Consider the following 11,317-nt stretch of genomic DNA (forward strand, 5'->3'; position numbering starts at 1 on the left):
CTACACAGATCCCCGATCGACCCCAACTGGGCTCCACTACTGATCGACTAGAATGAAACAACATAAAGGACAAGATCTTCATAGAGCTCCTCCTTGAGCTCGGCTGCGTCACCTGCACGGTTCAATGGCACCTGCAAGCTGGTTTTGGAACTATCTGTGAATCACGGGGACTCAACAATCTTACACCCTCGCGATCAAGACTATTTAAGCTTATAGGACTGGTAAAAGGTAATATGTGGAGTTGCAGCAAGCGACTAGCATATATGGTGGCTAACCTGTTTGCAAAAGAGAGCGAGAAGAGAAGGCAAAGCACGAACGGAGAACTATGATCAAGAAGTGATCCTAGAACAACCTACGTCAAGCATAACTCCAACATCGTGTTCACATCCCGGACTCCGCCGGAAAGAGACCATCACGGTAACACACACGGTTGATGTATTTTAGTTAAGGTCAACTTCAGGTTTTCTACAACCGGATATTGACGAATTCCCATCTGCCCATAACCACGGGCACGGCTTTCGAAAGTTCAAATCCTTGTAGGGGTGTCCCAACTTAGCCCATCACAAGCTCTCACGATCAACGAAGGATATTCCTTCTAGCGGGAAGACCCGATCAGGCTCAGAATCCCGGTTACAAGATATCCTCGACAATGGTAAAACAAGTCCAGCAAGACCACCCGATGCGCCGACATCCCGATAGGAGCTGCACATATCTCGTTCTCAGCGCAACAATGGATAAGCAATCCGTACAACTAAAACCAGCCCTCGAGTTTCCCCGAGGTGGCGCTGCAAGGGGCTCTAGTTTGGACCAACACTTAGACAAGCACTGGCCCGGGGGGGTTAAAATAAAGATGACCCTCGGGATGCGCGACTCCCAAAGGAAAAGGCTAGGTGGCAAATGGTAAAAACCAAGGTTGGGCCTTGTTGGAGTAGTTTTATTCAAGGCGAACTATCAAGGGGTTCCCATTATAACCCAACCGCATGAGGAACGCAAAATCCGGGAACATAACACCGATATGACGGAAACTAGGGCGGCAAGAGTGGAACAAAACACCCGGCATAAGGCCGAGCCTTCCAGCCTTTACCAAGTATATAGATGCATTAATTAAATAAGAGATATTGTGATATCCCAACAAAATATCCATGTTCCAACAAGGAACAAACTCCAATCTTCACCTGCAACTAGCAACGCTATAAGAGGGGCTGAGCAAAGCGGTAACATAGCCAAACAATGGTTTGCTAGGGCAAGGTGGGTTAGAGGCTTGGCTTCACAATATCGGAGGCATGATAAGCATGTGGTAGGTATCGTAGCATAGGCATAGCAAAAGAGCGAGCAACTAGCAAGCAAAGATAGAAGTGATTTCGAGGGTATGGTCATCTTGCCTGAGATCCCTCAAGGAAGAAGAACGAGTCCATGAGGAAGACAAACAGACGTAGTCGAACGGGTCCTCACAAACGCGACGTTATCGGAACCAACCCGAAGAAGCAACACCGGACAGAAGCACACAACATAGTAAACAACCACCACATGAACATGGCATGATGCACAACCAAGTATGATGCATGTCTGGTTTAATGAGGCATGGCATGGCAAAGTGCACAAACAACACTACAATTTAAGTGGAGCTCAATATGCATCGGGATGCATATTGGCAAAACACCACATTCCATTATTTAGTTCACTCCCGGTTAGGTACTAAATAATATTAAATGTTGTTAAACGTGGCAAGAAGTGAGGCATAACAAAACTACATCATGTAAACAATTTAAATGGGGCCGGATATAACAAATAACGAATCCGGTAAATCCCCATATGCCTTAGTAATTTATTGCAACAACAATTTAAACATTTTAATTGTTGTTATCATGATGCGGATGACATGAACAAGTTTTATGCAATTTTTATAAAAAGTTGACAAGAGCATTATGAAGCATTTGTCACCGTGGTGGAAAGAAAAGGGGTGCCACGACAACGAATCCGAAAATGATGCCACGACAACATATCGGTTCCGGTAACTCGATTGAGATCCCGGTGCAAACGAAAGTGCGGCGGGAGAGTGACATGCGATAGAAGGTGGGGTGCTCTCGGATACCGAGTTCCCACATGTCGGTGGCAAGGCAAAAAGAGGGGCGACGTTATCGAACAAGGGTGCATCTCATACAACATGCATTCATTCGTTCACGGGCGTCGTCTCGAGGGTATACCTTCAAAGCGGGCGTTATCGGAGGGGTTCAAGTTCGATGCGGTGTAGGGGAAGTAGATGTTCTCGGGACGTTCGGTAGTGGAAGTAGGGGTACATGACGACGGTAGAGGTACTCGTGATCTTGGCGGCGGTAGTCGTTCACGTTCTTAGTTGCACAATTTTTCTGTAGATGTTCGGGATCACGGCGAGGGACTTGACATCCACGGAGTCTTCGAGGGTCGACGGTACTTGACGTCCAAGTGGTATTTGGGGTACTTTGCATTTGTGCTACCCGGGTGTTCGGTGCCTCCCGTTGTACATGGTCCACAAGTCGTCGATCGTTCGCGGTCTGACTTGCGGGTCTTGCCGACATGAAGTGGTACTTGGCGAGTCCGCGTAGTTGTACATGGGCCGTTGCACACGTGACGAATCCGAGCCTTTCGGGGTCGGTCTTGGCGAGCGATGGTCATAGTGGTACTTATCGGTCTCGGTCGGGGCGACAAAGAATAGTCGAACTTGAGGTGGTCTTGACAATCCCAAAAACGCTCCTGCTCAAGGAGGTCTCTGTCTTGGTCTTCACCGGTCGTGGTACTTGGCGAAAGGGATCCGCGAATGCGGCCCTGCTACCTGGATTCAGTGGCCTGGCAACGACAACAAGGGCAGCGGGACAGCAGCACGTAGACGACGCAGGTGAGAGGGAGCTCGTGCAAGAGGCTTCATGTGAAGGAAGCGGAGCAGGGTTGGGCAATGCATTTGCTGGACTTGGTGCGGTAGCGAACGGGGGCTGAGGCGGCCAGCTGGGCATGGTGGCACACACAGGGTGGCAACCTTGGACGGGAAGCGGCGCTACAGAGGGAGAAGGACGGCGGGAGCTGCAGGGTGCCGGCGACGGAGGGAGCCCGCGAGGTCCCTGACAGGGAGGCAGTGGAGGTCGCCAGCGGGCAGTGGTAGCAGCGGAGGGGACGTCCACGGTGGTGCTGGTCACCGGTAGGGGCGGCTGGAGCTTCGAGCTCGGCCTCCATGGCAGGACGACGCGGAGCCCGGAGGAGGAGTGCCATGGAGGAGGCGCAGGGGTCCTGCCAGCGAGGAGAAGCAGAGGCTTCAAGGCGGCGGAGGTCGCCGACAGAGGGACCGGGCGTGGGGGTGCATGGCCATGGGGATCGGGCTCCGTCTTCTATGCATGGTGACGGCCTGAGGGAGGAGACGAGGGAAAGAGGAGGGGATCGAGAGCGGGTGCTCTGTCCCTAGCGGCGCGATAGGGACCGGGGGAAGGGAGCGAGATGGCGTAGGGTTAGCAAGGGGAGAGGCTGGGCCTTAGAGGCTGCGCTGCAGGAATGGGCCGGCCGGCGGCTGGTTGGGTCTAGGGATGGCCCTAGAGGCCGGACTGGCTGGCTGGCCCAGAGGAGAGGGCGACGGCTGGGCTGAGGCCCTGCACACACACACACACACTCTCTCCCCTAGACTAAACTCTCTGTTTATATAAATAAATAGTTCAATTAAAGAAAAAGGCCAGGGGGGCTAGAAGAGGAGTTTTTCAGATATAAAAATATCCTCAATCTCCTGGAACTATACTCTATTTGATAAAATTGCCTTGGATATTTTTAGAGGTAGAAAAATACAACAAGTTTCAATATGATTCAAACTTGAGGCATTTTTTAACCTAACCAAAACCACTCCAAAGGATCTGAAATCTGACAAAGAGGTTGAAGGCATGGTCGAGAATTTATAGGAAAATTATGAACATTAATAGAGAAGGGGAAAGTGGCCCTTGCAAAAGAAAGGATCGAGAAGGAAAGGAGAAGGAGATGATGCATGGGACAAAGGCATGTGATTATTTGCAAGTCTGTTATGGGTGATTCCAAAAATGGAAGATTTGATATAGCTCCCTAATATCGGGAGGATATGTTATAAAGAGAATCACCATGTGAATTCCCTCGGTTTAAATGGACCGAAGGTCCATGCAATTTATTTATTTGAGTTAAGAAAAGAAATGACATGATGCAATGCACATGATGCAAAGATGAATGCAATGAACCAAACAAAACACACAACGAAACACGGAAACCCTGGAAGGCATCTGAAGCTCCGGTCTTGGGGCGTTACAATCTTAGATTAGCCATAACTTTTTAACGAAGATCCAAACGCAATGAAACCAGCGGCAAATTCTTCGTATTGTTTAGATCTATCCAGGAGCTTAGTTTTTGCAAACTTTTGTTAGATTCAAATTTGAATTTATTCAGATTCGAATTCAAACTTCAAATAGCCATATCTCCCAAACCGTAGCTCCGATTAAGTTGATTCCATTTGCATGCTGTCACCGTAGCAAAGCCCTATCACCTGGACCTTTGTCACAATAATTTTCACACGCTAGATTCTGCCCTTTAATATTTTTACTAGTATGCATAGTATGCACTATATTTCACATCACTCTTTGAACCATAGGCCTATGTTGTTTGGCACTTAGAGTATATCTGTAGTAGCTTAGTGTGTTGTATGTTCATTTGGTTTTTCCGAGACTTTTTGCTATGCATGTTCTTTTGGTCTCTAGAATGTTGCTTACGTTTGTTTGTCTTCTTTGCGATAGATTGCCCAGAGTGCGAAGCAGAATATTGTCAGTCTTTAGAATTCAACCAGCAGTACCAAGGCAAGTTGCATCTTGATCATGTTTCATTACCTATGTTTTTTTATTATGCACTTAGTTCTTGGAAGTAGGACTGCATGGTAGGAAACTAGTGCCGCATGACTTTGCTTTTCACCCAGTAGTTCGTTGAGGTAGGTCTAAACCATATAACTTTGTCACCATCGTTTTATTTTATATCGCTATGCTAAGTAGACGTGGATTGGGAAGTGATCATTGTAAAGTTTGAGTGACAATGTAGTAAATAGGACCTAAGTTAATTAATGAACTACCTGGGCGGAAACTTGTGGGAATGGTGGCGAAGTACAGTGGGGCACGCATGGGAAATCCATGGTGGTGCACCACTAGTGGACCGTCCGCTCAGGCTCAAAGAGATCAAGCGTATTCCAATGTCTAGAAGCTTACGTGTGCAGCCACAGGCCAATATGGGCTCTGGCTTAGTTGAGTAGTTAGTGTGACCCCTTCCGGGATGGGCTAGCAGATGTAGAATGATGTAGGTGTACTGGCCTATCCGTGGGTTAAGGGGGAACATTTTCGAAAGGCTATGTCTCGATCTTTCGATCATGGAGGTGGTCGAGTCTTGTGGGGAAAAGTGCACAACCTCTGTAGAGTTTTCAACCTAATCGATTAGCCGTGTCCCCAGTTACGGACAACTTGAGCATCTAGTAGTGGAAATGCCGGGAGATCTCCTCACCTTTAATTAAATAGTTGGGTTTTAAATGAAACTTGGGGACGGATGGAGTTGGATTTGCCAACTTATCCTATGCAAATGTGTAGTAGTAGAGTAACAATCTTTTCTAATAGGGAAAAACTAGCTTTATGCAAAAAAAAACTAAACTTAGAGCTTTCCACCAGCCAAACTGCATGTAAAAGTAGGTTCATTACACTATGGTGTGACTTGCCAGTACATTCAATGTACTGACCCTTTTGGCTGCAACTTATCACGTTGCAGATATATCCGACGAGGATTAAGGTGCGATAGGTCGATGTTCTACACTCAACCTTGCTCGTGGAGTTGGACTCATTTACTTCTTTGCTTCCGCAGTATTTGCTTATTGGCTCTATGCCCTATTTTGTAATAAATGTATTGCTCATGAACTATTGATATAATAAAGAGATGTGTGTTATTTATGTTATTTCATCGAGTACTGTGTGTGCTAGCAAGTCGATCCAGGGACTAGCACAGTAAGCACAGAGACTTCGACTCTTACCGAGTCGGGTCGCTACAAGATGGTATCAGAGCACACGTTGACTATAGGACGCGACCCCTAGAAATGGAGAAAAACCATAGGATAAAAACTATAGTTTTCATTTTCCATATATATCCTTTGGTCTCGTACCTTCTCTGCTTCAATACTAATTTCTTCTCTTTTTCAAAATGTAGATGTCGTCCGCCCTTGTTGAGTTTGAGCAGCCGATGAGACCATGCCCTTTGGAAGGTAGCTGGTGAAGATCACGAAGCACCTGAAGATTGGGCTTCCCACATTCACTGGAACCTTCACAGCCACCCTGCCCCGAGGAGACACATTGGAGGATCGATGCTCATATCCCCGGACGCATCCTCGGAAACCGCACCAAGCCCATTGACTTCCATGTGGATACCGCAACATGAGGCTTGGGCAGGGGTATCGCTGCTCACATTGCTCTCGGACGCATTCGGGAGGTGTATGACGAAGACCTCAAGAGGACCTCCTTCGTGATGTATGGATGCCGCGACGCAGATGGAGATGTGGTGCGTACCCTGGAGGACGAGAAGATAGCATCCCATATCCAGAACATGGAGGAGCACATTCGTATGATGGAGCTGGAGCTGTCCGACAACATGGTCGTCATCAAGAACCTCATGACCCGCAAGGCCGAGCTAGAGGAGGAGCTCCAGGACGCTCGCATCGAGCACGAGGGAGAGCTGGACGCACTACAGGAGAATATCGATGACCTGAAGCTTGAGCTCGAGGAGGCCGAGGAGAAGCTGGATGAGGGAGAAAACATCCAGGAGGATCACTTGTATGGTGCCTATGTCAGCCATGAGAGGGACCAAAATGATGAGCTCGGAGATGATGACACGAAGAGCGATGCAAGGACACCCGATGTCGACATGGTTGACTGGTCCTCATCTGATGAGAGTTAGATTTTATACCACCATGAGAGTTAGATTTTATACCACCATGAGAGTTTAGAAATTCGATTTCGTTATCTTATTAGTTTTATTTCATTTGAAAGACCTTGTAAAATCTTGTGACATGGCTTACCTTAGGTTTGATTATTCATGTGAACCTCTTTGTTTGAAATTGAATTGGAGTGATTTGAAGTTTTATTGCTATCATGTGCATATGGGTAGAGTGATTTTACTCGCTAGGCCTTGTTCTATTCTAACTCCTCATCCACTCTAAAAACCCATCAGATGCCTCCAAGACGTGACCTCGGATTCAACTTTCCGCCGGAGCTTACGCAATTGATCCAACAATAGAATGCACTTATGCAGATGCTCATTCAAAACCAGAACCAGAACCAGAACAACAACAACAACAACAACAACAACAACCCACCGCCGCCACCCCCGGTTGACAGTCTTACCCGTTTTCTGAGGCTGAACCCACCCGTGTTCTCCAGCAGAACGGAGCCGATCATCGCAGATGACTGGCTCCGCAAGATAGGAAGGGAGCTTGCCACGGCAGGATGCAATGATGCGGAGAAGGTGAAGTTTGCTGCCCACCAGCTGGATGGACGAGCAGCTGCTTGGTGGGAGAACTACACCACCACATACCCCATGGAGAATGTGACTTGGGCTCAGTTCCAGCGGGCGTTCCACACTGCTCATGTTTCAGCTGGAGCCATGAGTCTAAAGAAGAAGGAGTTCCACAACTTGCGCCAGGGAGGACGCACGGTATCTTAGTATGTTGTTGAGTTCAGTAAGTTGGCCCGTTACGCCCCAGAGGACGTGGCCACTGATGCAGCCAAGCAGGAGAAGTTTCTGGAGGGACTGAGCGATGAGTTGGGAGTTCAGTTGACTGTGGCAACATTTTTGGACTATCAGGAGCTGGTTGATAAGGCTATCATTCTTGAAGGCAAGCACCAGCAGATGGAGAATCGTAAGAGGAAGTACGGTCACGGGAAGTATAACTCGGGAGTTCAATAGAAACCCCGCTACAACCCATACTCAGGGAGTTCTGGATCAGGCACTAGCAAGTTTGGAGGGAATCACCATAACCTTGGGGGCCACATTCATCATGGAGGGAATGGACACAACCACCATGGTCACAAGTAGGGCAATGGTAATGGAGGAAATGGCAATCAGCAACATTTCAATTCTTCCACACCGATGAAGAAGGACCTAAGTCACATCACCTGCTTCAAGTGCAAGAAGACAGGTCACTACTCCAATGAGTGCCCTGAGGCACAGAATGGAAATGGCAATGGCAATGGGAATTCTGGAGGCAAGAAGCCTAATCCTTTCACTAAGGGACATGTGAATCATGTAAATGTGGAAGAGGTTTATGAGCAGCCAGACGCAGTGATTGGTAAGTTCTTGGTTAATTCATTTCCAGCACTCATTCTTTTTGACACCGGTGCATCGCATTCATTCATATCAAGGGGATTTGTGGATAAACATAAGTTGCCTACCATAGCTCTTAAGGCACCCATTCTAGTGAGTTCCCCAGGAGCCGAGTCTATGGCTAGTCAGGGATGTTTCCAATTGCCTTTGAACATAGGGGACATGTTTTTCCCACAGACATGATTATACTAGAATCGCAAGGTTTGGATGTAATCCTAGGGATGGATTGGATGTCCAAGTACGAGGGAAACATTGATTGTGCTAGTAGATCAATTTTTCTCACCACCCAGAGAAGAAGAGGATCAAGTACGTGTCCATGCTTAAGCCTAAGAGGACTCAGGTGAACTCTCTTACGGGAGTTGTGCAGGAAGAAGTACCAGTGGTGAAGGATTATCCCGATGTATTTCCGGATGAGTTACCGGGTATGCCGCCAGATTGGGAGATTGAGTTTTTGATTGAGTTGCTGCCAGGCACAGTGCCTATCTCTAAGAGGCCGTATCGAATGCCTGCTAATGATTTGGAGGAAGTCAAGAAACAGATTAAGGAGTTACTAGAGAAAGGGTATATTCGCCCGAGTTCATCACCTTGGGGAGCCCCAGTACTTTTAGGGGAGAAGAAGGATGGAACCTTGAGAATGTGTGTGGATTACCGCTCTTTGAATGAGGTTACCATCAAGAACAAGTATCCTCTACCGATGATCAATGACTTGTTTGACCAACTAGAAGGAGCTAGTGTTTTCTCCAAGATCGATCTTCGGTCTGGTTATCAACAGTTGAAGATTCGTGAGAAGGATATACCCAAAACAGCTTTTACCACAAGGTATGGGCTTTATGAGTATACAGTCATGTCCTTTGGTTTGACTAATGCCCCTGCCTATTTTATGAACATGATGAACAAAGTATTCATGGAGTTCCTGTATAAGTTTGTTGTGGTATTCATTGATGACATATTGGTTTACTCCAAGAATGAGGAGGAACACGCTGAACATCTGCGCTTAGTTTTGGAGAAGCTTAGAGAACATCAACTTTATGCCAAGTTCAGCAAGTGTGAGTTTTGGCTGAAGGAAGTCGGATTCCTTGGACATGTAGTGTCAGGTGAAGGGATTGTAGTGGACCCTACCAAGGTAGAGTCAGTCACGGCATGGAATGCACCCACCACAGTTGGCGAGATTCGTAGTTTTCTTGGGCTTGGAAGATATTACCGGAGATTTATTGAAAATTTCTCCAAGATTGCCAGGCCCATGACATCATTGTTGAAAAAGGACACCAAGTTCGTTTGGACGGAAGAGTGTGAAGCCAGCTTTCAAGAGTTGAAGAAGCGTTTGGTTACAGCCCCAGTGTTAGTCCTGCCTAACGTACACAAGGACTTTCATGTGTACTGTGATGCTTCACGTCAGGGACTTGGAGGTGTTCTTAAGCAAGAGGGGAAAGTTGTAGCTTATGCTTCACGATAGCTTCGACCTCATGAGTTGAACTATGCCATGCATGATTTGGAGTTGGCAGCTGTAGTGCATGCACTCAAGACATGGAGACACTATCTTATTGGGAATCGTTGTGATGTTTACACAGATCACAAGAGTTTGAAGTATATCTTCACGCAGAAAGAGTTGAATCTCAGGCAAAGGAGATGGTTGGAACTTATAAAGGATTATGACATGAGTCTGCATTATCATCCAGGAAAAGCCAACGTTGTGGCAGATGCTTTGAGCCGTAAGAGTTATGTTAATACCCTTACAGCAGGAGGTTTACCTTAGGAGTTATGTGATGAGCTTAGAGACCTTCAATTGGAAATAGTTCCAAGAGGTTATGTTGCCGCACTCGAGGTGCATTCCACCTTGTTGGTAAGAATCAGAGAAGCCCAGAAGTTGGACCAAGGTATTGCTGAGATCAAAGAAATGATGAGCAAAGGGAAAGCAGAAGAATTCCGTGAGGATGAACATGGAACCATATGGTTTGAGCAACGGATTTGTGTACCCAATGACCCGGAGATTAGTAATTTGATTCTTCAGGAGGCTCACGACTCACCATATTCGATACACCCAGGTAATACCAAGATGTATTTGGACTTGAAGTAAAGTTTTTGGAGGGCCGGTATGAAGCGAGAAATTGCCGAGTATGTGGCAATATGTGATGTATGTCAGAGAGTAAAGGCAGAACATCAGAAACCAGCAGGATTACTTCAGCCGTTGCCGATACGTGATTGGAAATGGGATAAACTTGGTATGGACTTTATCACGGGGTTACCCAGGACCCGTTCAGGTTATGATTCCATTTGGGTGATAGTGGATCGTTTGACCAAGGTTGCTCACTTCATTCCAGTAAAGACCACCTATACAAGTGCTAAGCTGGCAAAGATATATATGACCAGGATCGTATGTATGCATGGAGTTCCCGGGAGCATCGTATCAGATAGAGGAACACAGTTTACCTCAAAGTTTTGGAAACAGTTACACGAAACTTTGGGTACCGGGCTAGAGTTCAGTACAACCTTCCACCCACAGACTGATGGGCAGACAGAGAGAGTCAATCAGATTCTAGAGGACATGTTGAGAGCCTGTGCGCTAGACTATGGGTCTAGTTGGGATGATAACTTACCCTACGCAGAGTTCTCATACAACAACAGCTACCAAGCTAGTTTGCAGACTGTAACACCCTCGATGCGACTATAGCTCCCACGTGTCGAGGCACGACTTAGAGACATAATCGCATTGAAGGCATATGTCGCAAGTTAGGCAATCTTCACAACATCCCATGTAATATAAATAATAAAGGGGAGATAACATAGTTGGCTTACACTCGCCACGTCAATCAAGTACATTAATAACATTACATCATCCAAACACTCATGGCCCGACTACGGCGCCAAAATAAAAGAGAACCCAACATGCGACACGGTCCCAATCACCCCCAACTGGGCACCACTACTGATCATCGGGAAAGGAAAC

Source organism: Triticum urartu, chromosome 7, assembly GCF_003073215.2.
Source record: "Triticum urartu cultivar G1812 chromosome 7, Tu2.1, whole genome shotgun sequence".
NCBI classification, from domain to species: Eukaryota; Viridiplantae; Streptophyta; class Magnoliopsida; order Poales; family Poaceae; genus Triticum; species Triticum urartu.